The sequence below is a fragment of the Amblyomma maculatum genome, chromosome 6 (genome assembly GCF_055883805.1).
Source record: "Amblyomma maculatum isolate TAMU_Amacu chromosome 6, ASM5588380v1, whole genome shotgun sequence".
In the NCBI taxonomy this organism is placed as follows: Eukaryota; Metazoa; Arthropoda; class Arachnida; order Ixodida; family Ixodidae; genus Amblyomma; species Amblyomma maculatum.
In genome coordinates, this window is record NC_139349.1 from 61669025 (window position 1) to 61695973 (window position 26949).

Sequence of the window (26949 nt, forward strand, 5' to 3'; positions counted from 1 at the left end):
TGACTCGCTACACTGAAACATCACCGTTACCCTCTGCCTCTGCAAGAGACGTTGCTTTGTTCATTCTCAACAACTTGATTCTTCGCCACGGGACTCCGAAGGAACTGCTCAGTGACCGCGGACGCGTTTTCTTGTGCGACGCTCTCGAGGCCCTACTGAAAGAATGTCGCATCATTCATCGCACCGCTACTTCTTACCACCCTCAGACGAATGGCCTGACAGAACGCTTCAACCGTACTCTGAGTGACATGCTGGCCATGTACGTCAACGACGCTCATTCCAACTGGGACCACGTTCTTCCCTTCATAACCTACGCGTACAACACTGCGATACAGACCACCACTGGATTCTCTCCCTTTTTTCTTCTTTACGGGCGCGAGCCAACCTGCACAATGGACGCGCTTTTTCCCTACCGCCCTGATGTTTCTGAATCGACGCCACTCTCGGACGCCGCCCAGTATGCAGAAGAATGCCGTCAGCTCGCTCGTTCGCTCACAAAGGAAAATCAATGGCAACAAAAACACCATCGTGACACTGGTGAGGCGCCTTCATATGCGCCCAACTCCCTGGTGTGGCTCTGGGTTCCTGCCACAACCGCCGGCCTGTCAAAGAAGCTTCTTGCTCGGTATCACGGTCCATACCGAGTCCTTCAAAAAACATCTCCTGTGAACTACGTAGTTGAGCCCGTTACGCCATCTGCGGACTTGCGTCGCCGTGGACGCGAAATAGTTCATGTGGACCGAATCAAGCCCTACTACGATCCGTCTGTCCTTTCGGCACCATGAGTCGCCAGGATGGCTCCTTCTCTGCCCGGGGGGAAACTGTAGTGTGGTAATCTTCATCGATATAACCACTGACATGCGTCGCGTGCTGCCGCTCTCAAGGACGAAGAAGTTGTTCGCTGCCTTGCTCTTTCGCCACGCCTGACGCTTCGCTGCGAGTCTCCCCTGAGCGGCTGGAATCATCTGGGTTCACCGAATAAACACACCCCTACAATATATATATATATATATATATATATATATATATATAGGGCTCCTGCCGAAACGTTGACTACAAATAAACTTGGAAACAGTATGAAGCAATTTTTCACTTTTATGTAACCTCTAGCAACCAAGTACGTCTATTTACTTATCCTATATATATATATATATATATATATATATATATATGCATGATATTGGCTTATATTAAGTTGTTATTCTTGTTGATTCGTTAATAGCGTGGCCAAACCAATTTAACCGGACAAATTTTTAATATTTGTACTAACAGCAGTATTAATTCCCATATCAGTGTCAGTATCACCTGCGGCGACCTACTTCTTTTTCACTACAACAAAAGAAAGTAAGTCTTCATAAAATTCAAATACTGAAATATGCCCAATTGACAGCCGATAACAGACCGAATATAATGACTTGCTTGCAATTAACGATAACACTTCCTAATCTGGAGCCACAATGCCAAACGAATCTAGCATCGTTTAGCCCCCATAACAGAGGCCGCCTGTATTTTTCAATTTTCAAGCAGAAATTTAAGTAGTTTAAGAAGATGCCACAATAGCTGCGAGCTTTACATATAAGTTGAGTCTCGTTCCAACATTCGGACTATAATTTTGCAGTTTCAACAAGTGGGGAAAGAATAGGGGCCCCAATCATTCTTTCACTGCACTCTTAATCTGGTTCCACATAAAGTTCCAGTTAGTAAGCGGAACTTTTTAAACAAAGTTCCGCTTATATATGTGGGGCAGTGTTCCAGATAAAAGTAGACTGCATATGTAGAACAGCATTCCCGTTAAATTGTAAGGTTTTTGATGTAGAACATACATGTAACTGAAACGCCGTTCCACGTACAGAGTCTGTCCTGAATGTAATGAGACTGGTATCGGCGTTGCACGTGTAACAGCACGATTGAAAAACCGCTTTCATGGAATGGTGGGTGACTCTCCTGCTTCACAGCGTGACGGGTTCAGTTGACTTCGAAAAGGCGAAGCGAGTAAACGGGCTTGAGAGCGTGACCGTTTCGCAACTTTCTTCTTTTTTTTATCGATTTCGTCGAGAAAACTGCAGCAAACATCGGAACAGTGATACGCGGTGAAGTTCTGCAATAAACAGGGGAAGTCTGGCAGCTGTCCTAATCAAGGCATTGTTGCGATGTGCTGAGTGCGACTGCTCAAAGGGCACAAAGCACTTACAGAAGGCCGTGAAGACGTCCAGCCCGGCAATGGTCGGGGTGCTCCTCGACGGCTATGAACGCCGATAACAATAGTGTGGGTGTTTTACTGAAAATTGATATGCTTATAAGTATCCATATGATTGTAGAAGGGTTAAGTATCGTAAAGTGATCACGACATTTATATGCAGATCAGGTTTCAGTAACACTCACTATCGTTATCGGTGTCCGTAGCCGTTGTCGACGGGCACCAGGAGCGTTGCTGGGCTGGATGGTTGTACGGCCATCTGCAAATTCTTTATGCCCTTTGAACCGTTGAGGTCAGCACATCGCATCATTGCCTTGATCATGACGAATGCCTCGGTAGGCGACTTCCCTAGTTCATGCCAAAACTTCACCAAGCATCGCTGTCCCGACATTTACTTGTTTCCTCGGCGCAGCTATACGAAACGGGTTTACACCCTCAAGCCCGTCCACTCGCTTCGCCTTTTCGAAGCCAATTGAAATCATCACACTGTGAAGTTTAAGGTTCCACCAACTATTCTCCGAAACCAGTTTCTCAATTACGCTGATACGCGCGCAACGCCACTAGCCACATTACTTTCAGGACATTCCCTCTATTCTGGACGGTGTTGTTTAAGCCTATTTGATGGCTTCTCTCCTCGACATCTCTGCCCAACAGTGGTGCCCAACTTGCTTGGTGGTTAAGCGATTCGATAGTTTCACTGCTCGAAGTCGTTGCCCGGCAAGAGTTCCCAACTTATTTCGTATTTGAATTTCTAGATGGCTGCACGACATGACTGCCTAACAGGGGAGGCAAACGTGCTGGGCAGTTGAGTGCAATCACACTGCAGTTTTTTGGTATGCTGAGGACACTGATACTGATCTAGTCTCAGGCAGCAATTAACTGCATTATAAGAGCTCTTGTACATGTGAGACAAACATGTCCACTATCGAAATTGCTGGCATACTGAATAGTATAGTGCTTAGCGTTTACGTGACCCCACATCTGCTCAGACTGTTCTCATGTTAGCTGCTACTAAAGCACTCACAATCACAGGAAATAAACGTGCAGTGGTTTCGTGAATAGCAGAATGAAATAATTAGAATTATGTTGATCAGGTATACCTATCAGCAGGAGACAGTAAACAGTATCAAAGAAAAGTAACAATGGTTCAAAGTTAGTCTCAGTTCGAAAGCCAACGCTCTGGCATGAAAATCATCACTAGCAGGATATGTAGGTTTTGCCTCAAAAAAAGCAATGTGGTCGAGGCAGACAAGCGGGACAAAAAATGAAAGGATGTTTTCTTGGGGATGGATTTCTCAGTGCGGAGAACCCGTGGTTGCATGGCTTGGAAAATACAATAGACGCAACAGCAGGAGAAAAAAAAACTGCAGGCCTAAGTACACTGAGATATGCACGCGCCAATGAAAGCTTACAGAACGGGAAAATAAGAATAAAAATTAAATTGTCGCAAATCTACGCATACAGCAAGGCTATGAGTGGAGTTTTGATCGCTTCCTTGTGTGACCTTTACAATCCATCCCTCAACATCTGGCAGAACCTTTAAACACAGGAAATAAATTTGTCTTTCACTCACACCTTCCTCCCTTCCATTACGGTGCGACTCATGTGTTCACAGAACAAGTGTGGCAGATACTGCGTCTTTTCTTTCTTGTGAACTAAATATATATTCTTCATTGCTTCACACATTCTGAACACATTGTACATTTCCCTGCTGCTTTTGCCTTATTATTTTCCTTTTCAGGTAATCAGATTCTTCACACTGCGTAAATTCAAGTAATAGTTTTTTTAAACAAGTTTTCGTTAACGTCTGAGTTCAACCTATTATGCTTTCTATAGCTTTGAATTCTATCTTGAAATCCCAAAGCGCACAACTATTAGGAACCACAACCATTATTAGTGAGGCATTTGAATTCGAAATAATGAAAGCTGCACAAATGGTGGCCTTTATTAGAGGACAAACGTTTTAGTCATATGAAAACTAATGCTTGCATGTGAATGACAACAAATATGAGTAAACGGTTGAACGAATGCAATCATAAATGTTCGGGATTTCAGCGAATTGCAAGCAGAGCGAAGAGATGGCCCCAGGAATAAGCCTTGAAATAGGATTAGCACTGTAATGTGCACATAGTTTTATTCAATAAAATACTTTTTATCTTTAGATTACATTACTTATTTTGTTAAGCGGCAAAGCGATATTTACGGTGTGTTTCACAATTTCAAGAAATGAGATGGGATATCATTGTAAAGGCCCAAGGCACGTTGGGATAGTGGTTTAACCGTAAGGAGATGTAACACTGAAGGAATAACATGAGGAAATATGAAAATTAAGGAAACAATACACATAATATATAGTGACTGCCTGGCTGGTTAGTGATACAGCGCAATAGTGGCAGTGAGAAAAAAAGGAGATACAAACACAGTGCCTGTGTGCGCGTCTCCATTTCTTGTTCCTGTCACTATTGTGCTGCATATTTCTGAACCAGTAGGCAGCATGAATTTTTTTAAATAAGCTATTCTTGAAACAATCTGAATAAGAACACAAAGATGTGTGTGACAAAGAAGTTTGTCAAGGTTTTATTACAAGCATCAGTTGATTACTTGATCATTTTCAAAAATTTCTCATCACATGAGAATTATTCACGCATGTCACATGGCCATTGAAGACTGCCACATTGCATAGTAAAACCTGACCTTGCAAACTAATTTGCAAGTCATCTTGTTTATGTTAACAGAACAAGTGGACTGCAGGAACTGCTCACATAGGTTTGCTGTTGATGTCCATTTCGTGGCTCAAAAAGCAATCTGTACCTTAGAAACAGTATATCAGTTTGTAGACCTTGAATAAATAAAATATTTCATTTAGCAAACCAAACTTTGTGTCTATCTTTCACAATAGTACCTCAGTGGTATTTGAACGTTTCGTAATCGGTGAGCAGTTTGCAACTATAGTAGTTCTAGCTTCTCCGGAACAGATTAGAGCTTTAAAGTCATTAGACATACCTCAATTTGCTGACTTTCACGGAGTACAGTTTGAAGCAATCCCAAAGTTTGGCCAAAAGATTTGGGGTATGTCAGGCCGAAGATGAAAAGCGTGGCCAAACCCAATAATAAATTGTTCAATGCTGTTCCCGCTGCTAAGTGAACAGTATTTTTCCCACACATAACTGTGAGTTCTTCATATGTCACAGAAATACACGGTCCAGGTGGAGCTCCATTATCTGCATGCATTTTGGGTCTTTCAACGAAAAAGAATGTTTCTTTATTGCAGTTATAAGGATAAAAATAAGCACATGAATTACCGTCATTATTTTTCACAACTAAGTGCTGCTTTATATATTACACAAGTCAGTATATTTGTACATCCTGTCTCTTGTACGGGAAGCAGATATTGAGATCATTTTTATGCATTGAACTACTGTACTGAAACTTTTTCTTACTACCACCGAGTTTAAGCAACAAGCATTCACTTAATCCCCTTTCCACTTAGAATTCACAGCCCACTTATATCTTTTGCCACAGTTTAACAAGTAATTCTATGAAGAATTATGTGCGAATGACGGACTGTAACGAAATATAAAACACAGCTGTGAAAAATGTACAAAACTACAACCACACGCACAAAAATATTATAACTTATAAACTAGTATCAGGAGTTGCCAAGGAGATATATGCTGAGGTGTTGAGCTGTACTTGGCTGCTACATAAACAATTCAAAAATATATTGGGATTCCAACAGAATACAACATTAATCCCACAGACCCAATTGCAAATAAGCAAATTTAGAGTAAAATAGGTCCAATAGTACAGGTAATATATCTGCACAGTTCAGTGTTATTTTTTTTTTTATAGGGATTAAACGGCAACGCGACACAGGCTATGAGGGATGCCGTTGTGGACACTTTGTACCATGAGGGGTTCTTTAAATGACTTCGCGCAGCACATGGGAGCACGATTTTTGCCTCCATCGAAAAGCGGCCACAGCATCCAGAATAGAACCTGCTTATCTGCGTCCAGCAGCCTTTAATTCTTTGCTTACAGCAGAGACAGCGCTTCCTACAGGGCTGCTTTTGCGAAAACGTTTGTAGAACGAACCAACATAGAGAGGCCAACATGCAATGCACAGCATACCATGAATGTGTGCGAGATGGCTTGGTTTGAGCGAGTTAGGGAAGCGAAAATATTTGTTTGTGACGAGCCGTAATGATTTCAAACAAAGCACAACGTTTTCAAGCAGTCAACACTTACCTAGACACTAGGTCGTCTGCAGGGTGTCGTGGCGGCACAAGCGTCGCGTGTTCTTGACTCGCTTCTGACAACAATTATCCGCGGCCTTCTGGACTGTAGAAACTAGGTGCAGTAGTGGTCATAACCCATTCTAACTGAGCTTCGAAATCAGTGGGCTTTCGTCTGGTTTAGGTGCGAGAGAAAAGAAACGCGCAGGGGAGCGCCACAAAACATACAAAGTCGTATGGCTGATAAGGCGCTCTAATTCGTGGCCATCGGGAAACAAGCCCTTGGCTTATCGCGATGAAGCGCTTCGCGCCGCTTTCGTTGTGCCGCGCGTAGACGGGTCGCCGTGTGCTCCTGCTGACGCCTACTGCGTGTGAACTTTCCAATTTCGAGTTTCGTTCGCTATCTTGCAATCTTAGACTAGGATCGGGCTCGGCGTCATGAAACAAACGCACGGTCATTACTGCCTGATAGTGGTAGCTATACATCATGTTCAGTCTACTTAGGGAGAAGAACTTTCTATAGCAAGCGTCGTGCCCAGTTTTTTCAAAGCGGACGCTTACCCACGTACAATCGGTAATGTAGCTGGTGCTTGCTTGTGGCGCCATTAACATAGTTTCAGAAACTTGTTCGCAAGCGTTTTCTCGCGCGACGTTGTGGGCACGAGCTTGTGGAATAGAGAACCTGCATGTTTCGCCGGCGTTTTTGCGCCAGTTAAGTTTCTATGGTTGAGTGCATGAGGTTCAGCAATAAATCAACTTGGCCTGTAATCGCTGTTATCACCTGCTCATCCAAGTTCCTTGAAAACGTCAAAAAATATGTACAATAACTATGTTTTTATAATGTTTCCCACCCCTTATGTAGTACCCCTTCCTGGGGCCTTTAAGGAAATAAAATGAATGAAAATGAAATGAAAATGGAGGGTACCGTTTCCACCCACGCAAGCGGCGGCTTGCTTTAGCCTTCATCGATGTGGACAGAGAAGCCGCCGCCGCTGTGAATGTGACATCGAGGGTATCGTACACAACTCTCGGGGTGCCTCAACTGCAGCACAAATTAATGACCACGCTAGCCGCGTTTGCATACAGAGGCGAACCGTAAAGAGCGCCGGCGTGCAGTGGCGTTGCCGGTAGCGCACTTGCAGCTGGCCGCAGATGATATGGCTCTACACTGTCCGTGCCTATACTCGTATATAACGACCACAGGCGGAGAAATTAGCGGCGCCCACGCAATGCTGCGGGCCTTCGTTATTTTAATTCGTGTGTATAACAGACCATGTATGAGGATCTGTCTGCGGAACGTGTCGTCAGAGTGTTTGCCCTCATCCTCAAATTTCGGCCGCCGGGACGCCTGAAATCTGACCTATCCCGAATTTAAAAATACAAAATGATGTCCGACCTTAATTTAATATCGACAATTCAATGGCGACCACCAAATTTAGGCAGCCCACTCCCAAAAGTTGGCCACCTGGAATTTGATCTCGCGCAAATTTAATGAGCGCAGTCTCAGAACAAATTCGTTTTCACCTATAGTTGAACAAGACAAGATATAATAAAACAAGAAACCACAGTGGAATGAAGGTAAACAAGCAAAAAGGAGTGCGGCCATTGCATTTAGTTTAGCGGGGAAACAAATGATAAACAGTAATTTTGTGTTTTCCGACAAAACAAATACCATGCGCGGTAGAGTCAAACCTCTTTTCCAGCTAGTCATCTGAGCTGCACACTTCTAGCGCCATTGCGCTAGTGCATGCGGTTATGTACATAAATATTTCGTCCTTCAATTCTCTTTGGATCATGTATTAACTTGGCCTTCTTCAACATCGAATCATCACAGCATTTCGGATCGTCTGGCAGTAATATCGGAAAACGACAAAAGTGTGTAGAAATGCAGCTGTTCAACCGGCTTCTCCAAAAGCAAAGTCCCTTGTTCTTATACGAACAGCCAACAAATGAAAAGGACATTTATGTAATAAAAATCTGCAGCCTCATGACTACGAGACACACACGACATCAATGCACGGATCTAGAAGCTTGTTCCAATAATCAAGACACAGAGAAATAAACAGTAATATTTGCTCTAAATGGCAAGCAAGTAATAAAAAATGTTCAAACCAGCAATCAAATGTATGCAATACGCTCTGTAACGATAGCCATATTTTGTGCTCTGTAGTAACCACCCAGTTGAAAAGCGACAACTAATTCCAAATCCCAGAAGCTTTCTGAAAAATAAATTGAATAGAGTTGAAAATGAAAAATGTTCAATTGTGTTTGCTCTTTTCGTTGAAACAGTGGGAACTGTATTGTCGTTTGGTCCAAATTCCCAATGGTGCTCCGAGGAAAAAACACAAACCAGATATTTTGCAATGGAATTAACTTTTTTTTATTTTCTACAATGCCGAGTTTTATCAGGAACGCCACAAAACTTCCTTCGAACATGTATTGGGTAGGTGGAACGCGCCGAAGTTGAAAAAACGGCTGTTCCATTTAAATCGAGCATGTTCCACTCAAAAAGAGGGACAGAGACGCGACATAGGTGTACCGTTCCACATAGGGCAACCCGATAGCGTCTAGTTCCAGATAAATTATATGGAATAAGAGATTTATCTGGAACTTGTGTGGAACCAGCAGCCCAGCAGCGTTTGTGTGGAACCAAAATTAAGAGTGTAGCAACCTAATGTTCTCTGTTTTAGCCGCAGCCGAAGGCTAGAAGACGATGGCTTATTCGACACCCGCCAGCATTTGTTCGAGTACTAATTAATGTTCGTGCCTAGCCTATTGCCAAGTATACTTCGCTGCGCGTGCACGTGTCAGCCTAAGGGCCTCGTGACGTGGTGTCCGGCTTATCGCCGCAGTCGCTAATGCGCATGCGCGCCAGAACGAATTATAGGCGTACGCCACAACCTACTCGCGGGCTCATCTCGACCAGCCACGCACAAACGCACATGTGGCAATAAACGACGCTTCGCCCCTGGAAACTTGCCTGCTCCTTCGCATGAACCACACAACACAATAAATATGTCGTCCAGTATACGACATGCTTTAACAGTACAGGGCACAGTAGAGCATGACCATTATGACGTCGCGACTTGCGCGGTTTACATGCAGTTTGTAATTATATTCATCAGGGATCGCCTCCACATTGTGCCGACTGAGAAATCTACCAGGCCCTCTACTGTCTTAGAACAGCTCGCCTGTTCAATGATGGTAAACAAATGTTACCCCATGGTGACAATGTAACTGAATTTACATTTCCAAGCGCATATTCTTATTGCAGTTTTATCATTTCAGAAAGAAATTCATACAAGTTGAAGAAAAGCTTCTAACGAAGAGTCTTCCCAGGAGAAAAAAAAAAGAAAGAAAAAGATGCAGCAGTCAGACACTTATAGTTGTCGCCTATCGTACCATTCTTCAACACAATTTCTAATTGTGCACAGTAGTTCATAACGCCGTCTATGCTGTTGTGGCGTGGAATACTAGTTTGTGTAAGGTTAGCAAGTAAAAATAAGACGGTCATCTTGTTGAGCGGTTGACAGTGAAACACCACTCTTTGGACGACTTAATTTAGCAAGCTACTGCAGGTCCGAAACTGGGCGCAAACGACAAAATAAAAAGACGAAGACAACTACCTATCTTTGAAAATCAAGAAAGTTTCCTGAAGAGTCCGGAAGGAAGGGGCGCCACCCCGCGACGAAAGCCAGTGCACGGCTTTTGAAGCCCGCGTCGGCCCAATAGAAGACGCCCAAGTAGTGCGTGACTCCACAAGCTGTAATTTATTCTTGCATCTGGCCAGCACACCCAGCGGTCTTTGCGAATTGCCTACGGTCCAGAAGGCTCGTCGTTTTTGAACATGTACCCTCCACCTACGCAATAAAAGGAAACGAGGTTTTTCGGCAGAGGTTACAACGTTCGTTCACGTCACGCATCATACGCGCTATGCGTGATATTACTTGGTCATCTGATGCAAGCCTATTGCAATGTAACGTGGTAACAGCACAGGATTACGATATCATGTTCTTTATTGCGGGCATTTGAGAGTTGGATGCGAGACCTTCAAAGCTTGGAAAAAATGCTCAGAACAAAGCCGAATACCCAAATCTCAGAAATACCTAGCCGAAACATTTGTACCTGATATATTTTCTCTGGACACGTATAGCTTAAATAAATATTTCAAAGACTTCAAACACATAATTACATAGGTAGGAAGACATTTGCGCTCTGCCAGCGCGGCTACCAACATTGCCACTTTATTTATATCATTCTTACCTATATTTACCATTCTGCTCACGTTACGTAGAACGCCGTGCATACGTACCTACATGCCTCTATCGCTCCCGTAAACCCAAAATAAGAAAATAAAATAAAATTATGAGTTCTAACTTCCCTCATGGAGCTCTGCAAGAGTATCTTTGATGATTCTGACCATCAAGCAGTTAAAGATGATTTCATTATTTCAGGAGGTGAAACGCAAGACTCCTGTGCACTTCAACAAGGCTGACGACTGAGCGGGTTATTCATCTCAAAACCAGTCAAAAGAGCAACCCAGAAGAAGCGAATGAGACCAAGACAAGACCAGCCCTCACTTGCGCTCTTCTCTTCTCCTGTGTTGCTTTGACTCATTTTGAGATAAATCCGTGTACGGCGCGATATCACGTTAAAAACACCAGGTGATCGCGTAGTCCTCCACTACTGCCTTCCTTCACAAGCTCAGTATCTTCAGCTAATTAATTTCTGTAAGCCAAAACTTCACTTTCTTTCTTACTTACCCAATGTATTCTGATTTTTGTCGACCAAACTTGGAGAGTGTAGCATCCTTCATTCACACAACTTGAAATTAAAAGACCAAGCGAAATCGTGCAAACCAGTTCAAATGATCATGACTGCTCTCGAAGCTCACGTACGGTATATACATTGTGGAGTAGTATGGTTATTATATCGTATAATAATGACATGTTATTGTATGATATATAGGGTTTAACGTACCGAAAATGCACGTGAGCAGCAAGGGTCACCGCAGACGTAGGCTTCATGCTAATTTCAACCGCCTGTCGAATTCTGCTTTTTCTTCAAAAGCACTAAAAGAGCTAGGCACAGGAGCAATTTGGTATTGCACCTATATCGAAATTCGCTCGGCATAGCCAAAATTCGATCATCCATCCTTGTGCCCATTAGCAGAACGCCACAGCCCCTAATCCCTCCTTTTAGGGGGATGACGTACAGAAGAGCTGGGGTGTGCCACATCCCAGTGGGTCACAGGGGAATTCCTTGCCGTGCGGGCTCTTGGCTCCCGGGAAGGCGTACATGAGCCAGCAGCGACCCAGGCACCGGCTGCACTCGGCGCTCACCACGTTGCGCGAGCAGTGGGGGCTCTGCGACGCGCGCAGCACTCAGTTCAGCGTTGCCCTGATGTCAGCGTATACGCGACGAATCACCTCGCGCAAACAGCTGGCAGGGTCGCAGTATTTCCAGGAGCCCTCCTCGAATGGTTCCAGTCGCTCCGCCAGCTTACGAAGCTTGCCGCACATGGGCTCCCCTGCGTGCACGTCAAACACGTTATTACGCGCTACAGTTCCCGCTATGCAGCCTATGGAATGCATGAATGACTAAGGTCATCGTAAAATGTAATCTACACACGGCGAGAAAGGTTAGGTGCGTGGGTTTGCGCCTCAGTGCTTCAGCTCTCGGCACCTCATACAGAAGGCGATACTATACAGTGGGGATGGCCAGAGAGTGTGCAAGCAGCGCGATGCACACGAAAGGGGCACCGCGAGAGCTGCATTACCACGTGCTTAATTGTTACCGCTATGTGCTTCCCACTCCGTCTTGCACAGCTGTCACTCGTTCAGATGCGATTCTCTAAAAGAAGTTTGGCCGCACCGCTTTCAGTCTGACATTCCATTGCCTGAAGGCATCGACAAGTCCATCATTGCGTCGACCATCCTCTTCCATCGAGGAAGCGACGAGGAAAGACGTCTTCCAAGTTATTCATCATGACGGCGACGCCATGCTCTTGTGATGACGTCGGCTGATATTTTAAAAAGCGTCATGCTGCGGCAGTATACAGGATAGTGGGAGGTGTCCGTCTCAACGATGTCAGCCCTATGGCGTGCATCAATTATAGAAATCGAGTCAGTGTTAAAGAGAGACTGAAAAGGGGCAGAAAATGAATAAATTGAGCACATAATGCGCAGAAGTTGATGCCCAACAGGCTGACTAGCCTGGAGTAGACATATATGTGAATGGGGGAAGGGAGGTGTTGAGGGTCAAGCAAGCATCCAGCGTCTGCTTGAGTAAGCCATACTTTCCCAATCAAGGCGGACCATGCATGAGGTCTGTAGTGTACAAGTCCTATTTATATTCTGGGTCAGTGATGCTGCTAATAACACGTGCACAGGGCCAATTGACCTGCAGAGATTGTTACTGTATGCTACGCTGACGCTGAAACAATGATATCTTCATTGAAAGGCACCGTCTTTGTCAACAGTAATCGAGTAGCAGCACCGGCTAGTGGAGAAAGCTCGTGGCAGAACAGAGGCGCTGCGCTCTCATAGTGGTTCACGCTGCCTCGCTACGTAAACTGGCTATTTGCACTCAATGAGATACGAAGGCGCGAAACTACACGCCGTACTTGCTGTTCACTTATCATACAAGGAAGAATATCGAGAACGGAGACGTCCGCCACGTAGAGAGGGAACCGGTATGTAAGACCGCCGTAGGGTGCCTCGATGCACTGGCCCCTGCTGCTCTGGCCATCAGGGTATACTACGACACGAGAAAGCGTAGCGCCACCGTTCCGCCTCGAGCTCTCTCAGCCAACCGAGGCGTCTGCTCGGTTGTATTTCCTTCTTTTTTTTTTTTGGAAAAGACAATACAATTTACGTCTGCTCGAGCCAACTTCGCCACCTGCAAGAATGGAGCATAATTTATGAACTTACACAGAACGAAAAGGACACTGCTTGCTTACAGACGGACTGCCAAATCCAACTGATTAAGTAATTGTGACTGTAGCAGCAACGTACGATGTGATTTCTGCCCGATGAAGGCTTCCGGCTCCACCGAGGCAGTGGCGGTGGCGGCAGGGAAGCGATTATCGTCGACCTCTACCGGGGCGCAGACGATGTTGGTGCGGTTGTGGGTGCGCAAGTACTGGCACCGGTAGCGAACCACCCGGCGACCCTTGACAGCCGCTTCTGGCTGCCCAGGCAGCAGCAGAAGAACTGCCACCGCCAGCTGCAGCAGGCCGGCCTGCCCCATCTTTTCTGTCGTCCTCTTCTAGTTAGCTAAATAGGAGTTTGCACGTGACATCTGTGAATTGCGAAAAACCACGAGTATGGCGCTGGCATACGGCAGCTGGCAGCTGACGTGGCCGCGCACGTATTGGGCCTTGTGTTATCTCACGTTACGTTTGGCAACAGCTGCCCACTCAGGCCTCTCCTTTCATATGGGAGCATGATATCAGAATCAGCCGGCCAGGACCCTTCCATTCTAAGTCAGACACGTCGCCCCTAGGCCACGCAGTCATGGTGATATGACTCGGTTAAAACGGGGCTGTATATTTAAGGTCATATAGCGTACGCACTCATACCATCAGCGGCGAAGGGTAAAGTGAGCGAAGAGCCACACATTTCGGCCCGGTGTATGTGCCCAGACAAGTATTTGCTGCGTTAGCTAGTATTAAGTTTGTATGCGCCGGACAAGTTTCACTCGTAACTCAACATTTTCTTTCTCAAGCCATAGTCGTCATTCATCGCTTCCTGCGCCAGAAGAGCAGCCGAAATATCAGGTTGGGTGAAGCCGATTTGAAATACGGATTTTTACATGACCTGAGCCGTGTCAACAGCGGAGCGACTGCTGGAAATCTAAAAGCAGGCTGTTGAAATCTGAAATAAGCAGCAAAAATGTTCAGCATTTTTTGTCTACGCATTTTTGACCGCCCTGTCACTCTAGCTTACTCTAGCTGTCACTCACTGGACTTCACCGTTCATCGTGCGCATTTTCCTGGTATACGGATCAATGCCTGGTTGGCTGCAGCGGAGTTGTTGGTCGCACAAGCGTCGATTAACGTTGGCATGTGACACGATGCGATGCCGTTTTCCATTCCCATTACAACACACTGCGAAGAATTGCTGACCAGGACTTATTGGCAAGCCCGTTCACCGAAATTAATGATAAATAATATAAGACATATGTATTGTATTGTTTATCTTTTACATTGTTTGTCTTGGGTATATACAGGCTACAGCACCGCACAGTGACGCCCAACTAGCACATTTTAAAGGACTGAGGCAGACGCACCCTACAGTTTCCGTTTCTTTTCCACGGCTGCCTTTATGATTTACTGGACTGTTGAGATGCACTATGAATAAGCATTACGACGCATGTACCCACATCGCTTTCTGCTGTTTGCTAGAGTCTCGAGCCACTTTCTGGCATTGGGAGATACCGTCCTCAGATATAGGAACTAAAACAGCGCAGAAACAACGACGTGACGTTTCGCCACGACATTATTTCTGCGCTTTTTTCGTCCCCACGCTTCAATTCATCAACCAGCCCGCCAAAATGCTCTCTTGGATACCTTCTGTAGGCCTGCTCTCTTAGCACATCGTGCAAAGCTGTCGCGAGGTGTGTTCCGCGAATCGTTGCCGCGTACTTAGCGTCTAACGGGGCAGTCGAGTTGTGCAGTAATGCGATTTCTCCTAGAGCCAAGTAATCTTTATATCTGTAACGTGGATATAAGCACACAAAAAAGTGGCTGCGTACGCACACAGGCGAAGAAATAAATCATGAGCGGCTGCTGCATAGACCACCAGTAAAGCATAAATGCATTTTGCCACATGTTTACAGATTTGCCGCTGCATCTCTCTGCCGATGTTGATTTTGCAGAAGTTGCTTGTTAATGCTCTTAACTCACGTCGTCGTAGTTAGTTCTATACCGTACTGCAGTCCACTGGAGCACCCAACAAAACAGCCGATTTTTTAAGCAAGAAGTTAGTTTTTTCGTCTTCCACTTCACGTCTCGAGTCGAGGTGAGCCAAACCTTCCGAGCACTTACGCACCGCTAGTCCTGGAGAGCGTGCATCGTTAGCATTATGAAGGGCGCCGCATTAATTCGATATGAGTCACGGAGATGCATCGTCTATCCCGCAAGGCCGACCTTTTTGAAACAGCAAAATTGTTATCACAACCAGTTATTATGCCAGTTAATAAAAACTACGGGAAAACGTTAGAGCGTAATTGACACGTTTCGGATCATTTTATGCTGCACACTTTCACTCGTTCATTCACTCATATAATCTAATGAAAGAGGTTCTTCGATTTGTGTTTGGAAAATATCGAATATTAAAACGCCAGCCGCTTGCTGTAACCCAATCTGTTTGACACCTTCGCTCGATCGTCTTCTATTTTATCCCGTTGTTTTTTTCCCTGATCATGGAGGTTCTCTTTTCTCTAAATATATTTTCAAAAATGCGAACATGAACTCTATACTTTGTTTCTTTCTCTCCCAGAACAGCTGCGCGCAAGTGGATGCAACGTAGCAAAGTTTCCTAAAATTCTTACAAATTTTTACGTTCAAAAGCGGGGTTTCTTTGTTGTTGTTTTTTTTTTTTCAGAAAACGGAGCAGTTTTTCTTTGTCAATTTATGTGCACAGTCCCTCGACGGAATGAAAGGCTAATGGAAGAAAGCGCCCTTTTTTCTTCCGAACAAATAAAAAAAAAAACACTGAAAACTATTTCCCCCTGGGAAGATAGCTATAAATAAGCGGTTTCGATACACAAAAGAAGGGAAGTATTTTGCTTGCTGAGTGATTCCAGCTGGTAAAAAGAAAAGGATCGCATGACTAGCCTTTTCATTTGCTGGGATATACACTTAGAGAAGGGAATAGAGGCGGCCATAAATTTCACTGCAAGCATACCGCTGCTTTTCGCAGGCGCTCTATTCGGGCATTTCACAGAGACAGTGAGTCGTCCTGGAACAACAAAACCACGATTACTAAACCTCGGTACGTATAGAATCGACAGTTGTTGTGGCTGACCACAAAACTCAATTCGCTACCCCGAGTGCCGCCAGCGAAGAAGTTTAATTTAAATTTGAGAATTTTATTCTTCTTATCGGATTATCAAATAACGATAGATTTGATAGCAGGCTTTCATTGACTTCGTCCTTAACTGATATCTGGGGAGAAAAGGAAACTTTCGATAAGTTCCTCTCTCACGGCAGACACTCACTCCCTAACATGAAAGCATACTATAGGGATGAGAAGGTTGGAGTTTCTCTGCGTGCGTTGGCACTACGCACAACACACGGGAGCTATTAAACTTTTTATCCACTGATATTGCGCATAGCTGGAATCCTATCACACTATGTATAGGGTCATCTGATTTTGTGTATTCGCATGAAAACTTTCCACCATAACTACACTGAATATGAAGCGCAGTTATCGAGCACATTCGAAAAATTTGCAAATTGCAGGACTGTCATTTTCAACACGCATTCAAAAATCGCGTTCATAGGCGTTGCGTGACGGCAAAGAAAGCTGCATGAGCACTATGCAGACAAGGCCTCCAATGCTTCTGCCATTTCGCCATACACGACAGCCAACGGCGACCTGGACATTACTGGTTGCGCATTTCAGCCAGCCGGTCTTGGCAGAGCTTGATAATAAAAAAGTTCGGTCTGGCTCCAAAGGTTCATATTAAAAGATACCCGTGTGTACGGACGTTGGTGTACTGTCTCGTAGGATGTATATGAGTAACTGGAGTGGTTAGCAAGTCGTAAGATACAGTTTTCTTGAACACGAGAAGGTTCTTCAAGGAGTTACTCTGCAGCCTTCACACTTTATCCGACGATGGTGCCGAAGGCGGATGATGAGTAAGAACTAGACCGTGATTGACTACAGTCTGTGCGCTCTTTTGATTAATCCTCTAAACAGCATCATTAAGAAAAGTGATGGGTTGTAATCAAGGCCACATGTATGAGCGAAGTGCAAGTACTGTTCTTGCATTGTGCCTGTAGGCCTAAGGCCTCAGGGGCGAAGTAAGAGACAGCGGACACGGATCTAAGCCAGAACAGAACGGCAACCATGGCTTCACGTATCACCGCCAGCCGCCATCTTTATTTTCTTCTTCCAGCAGTCTTGTGTTGGCTGCGTTTGCGCAGCCAAACGAAGGCGCTAGACGGCCCTTCGCCTCCTAGACTGAATATCGAAAGCGAATTAGAGGCAGCCGCCGCAGGAGGGGCAACGGGGAGTCGGAAACCGCGGACGGTGATTGGCCGATGTGGTGCGGCACTGCGAGACACTTCCCTTAGTCTCCAGGTACGCCGGCTTAAGACGGCCCGAGCTGCACTGTCTCAATTGATGGCTATTCTGCAGCAGGATGGAAGTTTTCGGGGTGCGGCGAATGACGCGGAATGGTCCGTCGTAGGTTGGGATTAGCGGTGGTCGGAAAGCGTCGCGGCGAACAAAAACGACTGGAAGTGGCAAGATCGAGGTGTTCAAAAATAGTATTGCGGTGGTGTAAGGGCGAGGCGGAATAGGTCTGAGGTCTTTAACATAATGCACAAGATGCTACAGGTATACTCTTGCGACAGGTCTGGTAGCTGTGCTTATGTGAAGTCGCCGGGAAAACGCAGGGAAGTACCGTACACCAGATCTGCTGCCGAGCACTGTCAGTCATCTCGAAGGGCAGCCCCTAAATCGAGGAGCGCACGTGGCAAGGTGTCAACCCGGCTGATGCAGTTGAGCCCGGTAGCTGTGTATGACGCGTGTGTGTTTGGAGTCGGGGCTTTAGGCGCACCTGCCGCGCGAATAACTCGGTAAGGCGCATGCTTTCAAGGTCACTGGTGCGGAAAGACATGACCTTAAGCTTTGGATGCGAGAAATGAAGCTTCCGCTTCAAAACGCTATTAGAGGATCCATGACAAGCTGTTTACTAGAATAATAAAACGCGCACTAGCAATAGGTATCCCATCAATCCTCTCTGCAAAGCAAAATTATTTAAGCTAGTTTCATTAGCACCCAACATATGGTTGATCGAAAGTGATGAACCTCCTTGCACCCCTCAACACAACCTACACCGGCACGCAAGAAAAAAAACAACCTCCCGATAACTTAATTGCTCTCTTCATTTTTCCCACCATAAAGCTTCCTTCATGGCAGTCAAGAACTGTTAGTGGAGTGTTTCTTGAAGGAATATGTGTGAAAAATAAAATAGTTGTCTGTAATTGTACATACATATCTTGCTCGAACTCTTTGCCTCAATCTATCGAAAAGGCGAAACAGCTGATGAGCTGCGCTGAAATTTCGCATTAGGAAGTAACGTAATCGTCGGAAAATTTTTTCCTACAGGTAAACGGTCAGCTGCCAGGTGACAACCTCGGGGTCCAACGAATTGAGATTTTCCAATCTCTGACGCCGCTTAGCATCGATCTGGCTTTCTTTAACATCGCTCTCCATGGAAAACTCTGGATTAGGCTGCGTCCACCAGCTCACATTTACACGCGCGACGCTGTATCATCTCGCCCATACGCAGTAGCACACGCGCTTCTGCTCAAGTGGCGGCGCCGATGAAGTGACGTCACCCGACTTCTGATGCACCCGGCTCCTCGCAACTGCGGCGAGCGGCCGCTCGCCAGCTGCGCGCAGTGACGTTACTCGCTCATCGCGCATGCGGAGTACGGTCGCCGGAGAGCCACGCGAAGTCAGCGAGAGTGCTGCCAGTGTAGCTCACGCTACAAAACCTTGAAAGTGGCTTAGCTCAGCTCAGCCAGGATATACAAAGCAAAAACGGCTGCTCAATGAAAAATACCGCGCATGCTCAGTCAGGCGCATATAGCTAATTGATGACGTCATGCGCTGCACCCCGCGGGCAGAGTGCCCGCGGAGACCGGCGATATATGTACCAGCTTTTCTAGTAAAGTTGATATGTACCAGTATAAATGAAGTTTGCCAGATGTGAAGAGAATAATTGAGCGCCGCACGCTCCGTGCACCACACGTGCGAAGAAGCGGTCGGCAAGCAGATTGCGCGCCGCGAGGCACGCGGCTGAAGGTCAAACTGCGGCGTACGCGAAACGCGCCGCAGCTAGCCCAGTAAGCTTCTTCAAAATGTAGAAAATAGCAGCGCTTATCCGATTCGCGCGATGCTGGTACTGTCGGCAGCAGATGAACGATGCATCTAGAAATCTTGCAAAGATGTGGCTTTGTAGAAAAGGCGCGAATTCGCCTTGATTGGGCATTTCGATGCATGATTAAACATTATATGCTCGCGATATAATTCATACAACAAAAGTTGGCTCACACAGAGCTCCCTCTTCAAGTGTGCCTCGATGCCAGCGCCGCCGTTGAACGTCGGCGCGCTGATGTCGAGGCACCCTACCCCTTTCACGCCAGTTGATCGGCCGGGCATGGATGGCCGTAATCGCCAATGTTTTCCCGGACTTCGATGAACATCGCCGTTAATTACTTTATGTTAATAAAGCTTCGTCTCTCTCACGCGCGTGATATAAAGAGCGCCAGCTCGACAAGATGCCTAGCGCACACTAATTATGTCAGCATCCGCATATGTTCCAAGGCTATCAGGAGAAAACCTAGGCTAGTATTTAGGTTAAATGTCAAAAAGCAACAGTCGCAGGCCAGTCGCATGCTGCTCTATTTTCCGACTTCGAGACTGCGGTGGTCGCAAACTGGTAACCAATCTTCGGTGCAGCTGAAGTGAACGAAAGTTAGTGTTAAACCCGACTTTTTGTTTCTGGCGAACAGTCAAGATCGACAAGCCTCGTTCCGAACGAGGCCAATTCTGGAAAGCAACTTGAGGTTCGCTCCTGCTAGTGTGAACAATACCTCAGTTACCCGTCATTCAAATATTGTTACAAGCAGTCATTCATCGGCCTTCCAGGGTTGAAGCTCTTACAGTAAAACACGGTCTAAATGGAAAGCTGCAGAAAACCAGTCCTTGTTTTGTACCGCGAAGTTTAAAACAGAATAGAAAAGCAAGACACTGGCTTATGTATCGATTGAAAGTTGCTTGACGTTCTTCGTTATCTTGTTTATCAAGAAGATACACCTGATTGTATCTGGGGGTATTGTTCCCTATTTGTCATGGTCGTTATGTCCGCGCATATATTTGTAATAATTTGGCACTATTTTATTAACTACGTCGTAGTTATTAGTGTTTTGTTGCTTTGCTTTGAATCTAGGTCTTGCTGGCTTTGATGGGGCTTCGTCTTTTTTGTAGTATAAGTGGAAATAAAAATATTAATTCAATTTTTATTTTATTGAAGTTCAAATACAATCAGAATGTTTCTCATGAATATATTCAATTTAAAGAGACCATACGGTACTTCGGTGCCACTCGTGAGAGCAGACGAACGCCAAATACATACATCAGTGAGAAATATTAATTTATGCAGAAAAGTCAAATGAATATTTTGCTAACATTTTCACTGCTTTCGTAAGCTTTTTATTGGTCTTTGCAGGAAGCATCAGATATGCATACACGTTGTTTTCCTAAAAACGCATTATTTCTTGCAGATTTTCTGTTTTGGTTTTCTTCCTCAAAGCAGCGGCAGTAGTTATGCTGAGGAATTCTTTTATCCCCTGTCCGATTAGAACCCTGCGACTTCTATCATGCATCATAGCTGGAAAATGTACGGGAGACCGAAATATATAAGCAGAAAATAATAGGGGCGTTGCATCTGGCACTGTCGGTATGCAGCGCCTAGGCCTACTTACAATGCGTTTCTCAAGTATGCGTCGAACCTGAACGGCTTTGAGCTGAGGTCAATCGCTTTTTTTTTTTTTTTTTAATGTTGTTCACACATGTTCACTGCAAAAGACAACAAAAAACTTGCAGTCGATGCAGTCGCTTGCTATGTTGTAAAGATCTGCATTTCATTCGTTTTGCTGGCTTGCTGAATATTTATCATACTTATTCTTCCTCTATCCCACTATAGCCGGATAAAACTGAAAACTGACGTGACAAATGTACCCCAAAGGAGACCCTCCACAGCCCCCCTCTCATGAAGCCATTGTCAGACAGTTCTTGCTGCTGCTGAAAACGTCCCATCAAAAGGGGCAACAGCGTCATGACAATACGTCAGACCATTTTTGTGGTAGCATTTCTTGCTGCTCTTCTCTCAAGCTGTGTACAACAAAAATAACCATGCTACCAGCCGTTATGGTATCAAAATTAACTTTAACCACTTTCAAAACATCAGCTGACTTTGACAGGTTTACCAATCAGCTTGCAAGGGGTTGAGCTACTCCGCTCATAAGATATGATTCATGTAAAATTGTCGAGTTCAAAAGTTATCACCAAATATTGCCGTGAGGTTCATTTGGATGCATGAACAGAACCACTTTCCGTCCATCAGCGACGCCAAATCGGGAACGCAGCTAGCTTCGGCATGTGGGCGAGCAAAGAATCAACGTCTGGCGCCGCATCCCACTGCAACGCTATGGTTATATAACTCATTAGCTCTTACATGTGTCTACGGTAAAATTACGACAGTTCAACTCGTTACTCCGCGAGAATAGAGAAGCACAGAAAACCAAATGTCAACTAATTGCATAGCAATGTCCAAACTAAACGATCACACTGACTGGATTATTATTCTCTTGCAGGGTTTCCACCTCTACAAACATAGGACATTTTGATGCCACCAATATAAAGCTAGCTTACTACAAAAGCTGTGTCTATTTCAAACTTGATGCCAAGTAAATGTTCGCACTTGTTTGTCTATTTACAATAGTTGAAGGTAATTTTGCATTTCAGTTGTTTCAGTCATTGTTCTTAAGAGTAATATGCCGTCTCTGTCAAACGTTTAGAGTGCATGGGCTGCTTCTGAGCCACATCGTTTGGCTCTTAATGGATTCCCAGAGCTCTAAATCTTTGAACACTCCCCAGCTGAAAAGACTTCTATGAATGTTATAGGAGCGCCACTATGCAACTTGGATGCAGACCCCTTGGGCTCTATAATTTTGACAAAGACTGTATGTGCGGATCAATGGAAATAATATCTGCGATATCCCTCTATAAAATCGGCCGCACAAATGAACAGACAAAGAAGAACATACAAGTACATCGCACGTGTTGCTAATGTTTTCTATTTTTGCTTGCTGCAGCTCTCGTACAACACCTCTACATGGCTCACAAAGCTGCCTTGGTGTATGGCACTTTCGTCATTGCTATTGTATTAGCACTATCAATGCTGCCTCTGTCCGTGTCCCGGAGGTATGATCCACGCGAATCCTGCGAACCGCCCAGGTGTCACAACCATTGCGTACGGAGTGGCGCTTCGGAAGGCCAATGCTACGATGAAGCCTGCTGGTGCTGGACGTTTAGCCACGATGACAGGCCCCGCCGAACGCCACTTAATTACTAAGCCGGTCTACCACTTCGCACGAGCAGAATGCTGTACCTTGTTCTGGGATGAAGAAGGCATCGAATATAGCACAAATACCAGCTGCTAAACTGCTATACCAAGAGAATTAAATGTGGCCCTCGGTTCACTGATCTGAAATTTACTTTCTCAAATTAAACGAATGCTGCACTCACCTTTAGTCGACTTAATTCTCCTCCCTCGCTCAAGACGACGGGGCTTCCGATGCGCATATCTAGGCTTGTGTGACGTATGCCCCTCCCACACTTGTAAAATTTCAAAGTCGACAGAAAAAAAAAGACACAAGCACTCCACAATTTTTTTTACGTAGTAGGGGGGGGGGGGGGAATTTGCCAGGTCCTAATTGTTATTTTTCATTTATTCTCATTTTATTTTTATTTTATTGTTTCCTATGAATTTTTAATATAATTTAGCCCCTATAATTTACACTTTGTAAATTTATTTTTACGCAATTTGAAAGCATGTTTTACCCCTAAAGAAGAATGAGGCCATGAATAGTTCTCAAATAATCTCTTCTAAAACACTATCGCACTTCATACTTCTAAAATACTCATTAAAATTTTCCTATTCTCAGTATTCCCCTATTCTCAATATTACCAACATGATGGAAGTTCAAGCAATCTAAAAGTTCGTTTGAGAGCTTATAGTTAATAGGCCAAAAGAACATATATACGAATATACATATGTAAAACTTCAAGGAGCCAATAAAAGGTTGTTTGCAATCTAAAAGTTCGTTTGAGAGCTTATAGTTGATAGGCCAAAAGAACATATATACGAATATACAGATATAAAACTGCAAGGAGTCAATAAAAGGTTGTTTAAGGGTCCCAATAACTTGCCTTCATATTCTTTGCGAGAAGAAATTATGTTGGATCAAGGGTGCCCTAATCTTGCAATCTGTCAGTTTATTTTCACCTCCACTAAAGATGCCTGGGCAGAAGGTAATGGACATTTTTGAAAACTGCTTACACCATGGTTTAGTCCAGGTTGACAAGAACGTTGTGTTCTGGAACGTAGTCCGAGATTACGGTTCTGCATTTTTCTTTGAGATATTCCACAGTCGTCGTTTCGCTCTCACGATCCCGAGTGTGCAAAAACCTTCTTCCCAAGACCCTGGATTCGCAGCCTATAACAAAAGTGGCAGCTTGCAGTTCACCCCTTGTTCGAAACGTCAACGCCGGCGCTATCGAGTGGACCGGTCTGTCCTGACCACGACCAGCTGAGGTGCGTGCCGTCGTTTTAATCTAGGTGGTTGTTCCAGCCACGTTGTGTGAAAGGTGTCCTCGCTGATGACGGTGCACGCCGCTCCAGTCCGGAGTCCATCTCGAACTCCACCAAATGGTGGTTCATGATCAAGTGAGCTGTTAATTAGACCGTGTGCAGAGGTTAGCAATGGTGTCAAGGTCATACAGCATTGACGAAGCTTACTGATGTTGTTGTGTCCCAAATTGTGTAATTGTGAAGCATCTGCGCTGTGGCTAAGTAAAATAGCTGCTTTACCTTGCTCCTTGATAGTGATGCAGGCCATCTCCGGGTGTCCACACCAGTAGCAATTAAAAGTTGCACGTAACTTCTTGAACGCCAACAGCAATAAACTTTTGTAAGCTTTTTTTTTTTCTTTTTTCAAACTTACATCGTGTTGTGGCTCTGGCTGTGCGAACGGCTTGTCTGCTGCACTGTCTCGATGGGTCGCCACATGCTTTCTAGAGCGCGATGTTCGTTCCAACGAACCGACGCTCAGGTAAGGAAGGATTTGTCGCGAAACATAACCTCCAATGGGAACACAGTCGGGTTAACAAGCGATAGTGACGACACTGCTCCGGCTGATTGTTCGGTGGCTGCTGTGCTCGTATAGGCAGTGTTCCAAAGTTGCAGTCGGCAGCCAGTTTACAGTTCTTCCCTCCAACTATACAGTCTCGTCATTGGAAGCGAGCCTGCTGCTGACTTCGAAAGTCCGCGAGTTGAAATACATCTTCAGTGTAGCTACGATGCTGTAGTAATCTAGCAGACCACGGCAGATGGCATGCTTGGCTGGATAACGGTGCAGACAGTGTCGTTCGTCTCCTCCCCGCACAGCTCGAACAAATGCACGGGTTCTTTTCTGGGCGCTCTCCGTGACACCGAAGCCGAAGTAAAGCCGTCGAATTCCGGTATCCGTACGGAAAACGCGAACATTGCCAAGGTGTTGCACGGGCATAGCTTAACGCCGGACTCGGATCTGCTTCCTCGTCACCATATCCGCCGTTGACTTTACAGCAACCATTTTTCGGACGCGAGAAAACTATTTTTTTACACTCGTCTAGACGGCAAATGTTTGCTACAGGGTGTGCCCCTAAACAAGAAAGTGTAGAAACCAAGGCCACTATTTCCATGCGGTATTGCAAAGGCGCTACCTCCCCCGCCTTCGAGTCGCCGCTCTTTCAGAATCTGTTACCGAGGGTTGGGAAAAGAGGGTATGGAAAGAGGGGGGGGGGGGGGGGACACCAATGCGTAGCTTCTATAGTAACGTTGGGAGATAAGGTGCGCCGGGATGGCCAGGAGTGGTACTGAGAGAAAAACAAAAATTACGCCGAAAAAGTAGATTTACTGAAGATTTACTGAAATAAAATTTTGAAAGACAAAAATTAAGAGGTGTGGAGTAAAAATCGAGCATGTAGTTTTCCACTCAAAAAAAAAAGTCAGGTGTACGCATGACGTTAAATGCGGAGGAAGTAATCACATCACTTTATTCTGATAACAGCTAAAATATGAAGTAAATTTAATAGCGTGACCAGCCACCCGCTGGATAATATGTAGGGCGAGCCTTCATTATCCTTTCTTGTCTTATCGCGGCATGTAAATGAAAGAAAAAAATTGTTTCATCCCGAAACAGTGTTATTTCTCATCGCTGTTCAAATACGAATTATTTCACATCCGTTGAGGGACGCTTTCGGTACTTACAAATCCCTGTCGCCTTCGACGCATGCGTTTGTTGTGCTCCGAAACACTAGCAGGCAGGCCATTTTGAATGAACACTTTTCGGCTGTTAAAACGCTGCCATGCGCCGTTCCAACGTAATTTTGCACTGAAACCAGGGAGCGGCACTCACCTGTACACAAGTTTGCGCAAAAGCAATGGTCGCATCGAAGCTTGCACTATCAAGTACCGATAAGCGAGCACTCGTGGTCTTAGCCGCCAATGTGCGAACACGGTGCGTAATATGGATCCGATAAAGATTCCTACACAGTCCTCACGCCAACGCTTGCCTAAAGAATGTGGAAGATAGGATATTTCCCCGTTTTCGCTGAAACCATTCGCCTCAGTGCAGAGCCCGTACTCCTCTCGTCATCAAGCGCCCTCCACCTCAGAAAAAAGTTGCGGCCGATTTGAGTAGTTAGTCAAAAGCCAAGTAGGTGCACCGCACCGCTTGCTTCTTCTATACATTTCTATGCATTTTACAATTTCTTACCCTTTGTTTTGCTTTGATATAAAACGTTCTCATGCATATAATTCACCTTCTGTAGGCACATTGCTTATTTTAATTTTTACATTAAAATGCAGAGCATTGGTTTGCTTTGGTTAGTGGAGTTTAACGTCTCAAAGCAACTCAGGCTATGAAAGACGCCGTAGTGGAGGGCTCCGGAAATGTCGACCCCCTGGGGTACTTTAACGTGCACTGGCATTGCGCAGCACACAGGAGCCTTGCTTTTTACCTCCTTCGAAAAGTGACCGCCGCGGCCGGGATTCAATCCCGCATCTTTGGGTGCAGTAATACAGATGAATAATAATAATAATAATAATAATAATAATAATAATAATAATTAGGAGGGTTCAACGCTGCTAAACCGAATATGGAGCGAAAGCATTAGCTGCCGGTGACCAAGGTTCTTCTTCTAATTCTTCTTCTTCCCCAGCCTACATATAAAGCCCCACTTTAACCAAGTCGTATGAACGTGCCTTAGTGGTCTAGGTAACGTGAATGCGAGGGTCCTGGCAGGCTGATTCCGACATAACCGTCCCATGTGAAACGAGAGACCCAAGTTGGCAGCTCCTTCCAGGGAAGCACGGACACGGCACACAGCGACGAGCGGTTATACCTGGCGTAGTATAGCTTTCGTAATAATAATAATTGGTTCACGG

The 26949-nt window shown here is 45.1% G+C and overlaps 1 pseudogene; it reads right to left on the reverse strand.

The window, feature by feature from the left end:
• Positions 1-10941: 10941 nt before the first annotated feature.
• On the reverse strand, positions 10942-13719 carry LOC146185858 (uncharacterized; annotated as a pseudogene).
• Between the last annotated feature and the right edge of the window lie 13230 nt (positions 13720-26949).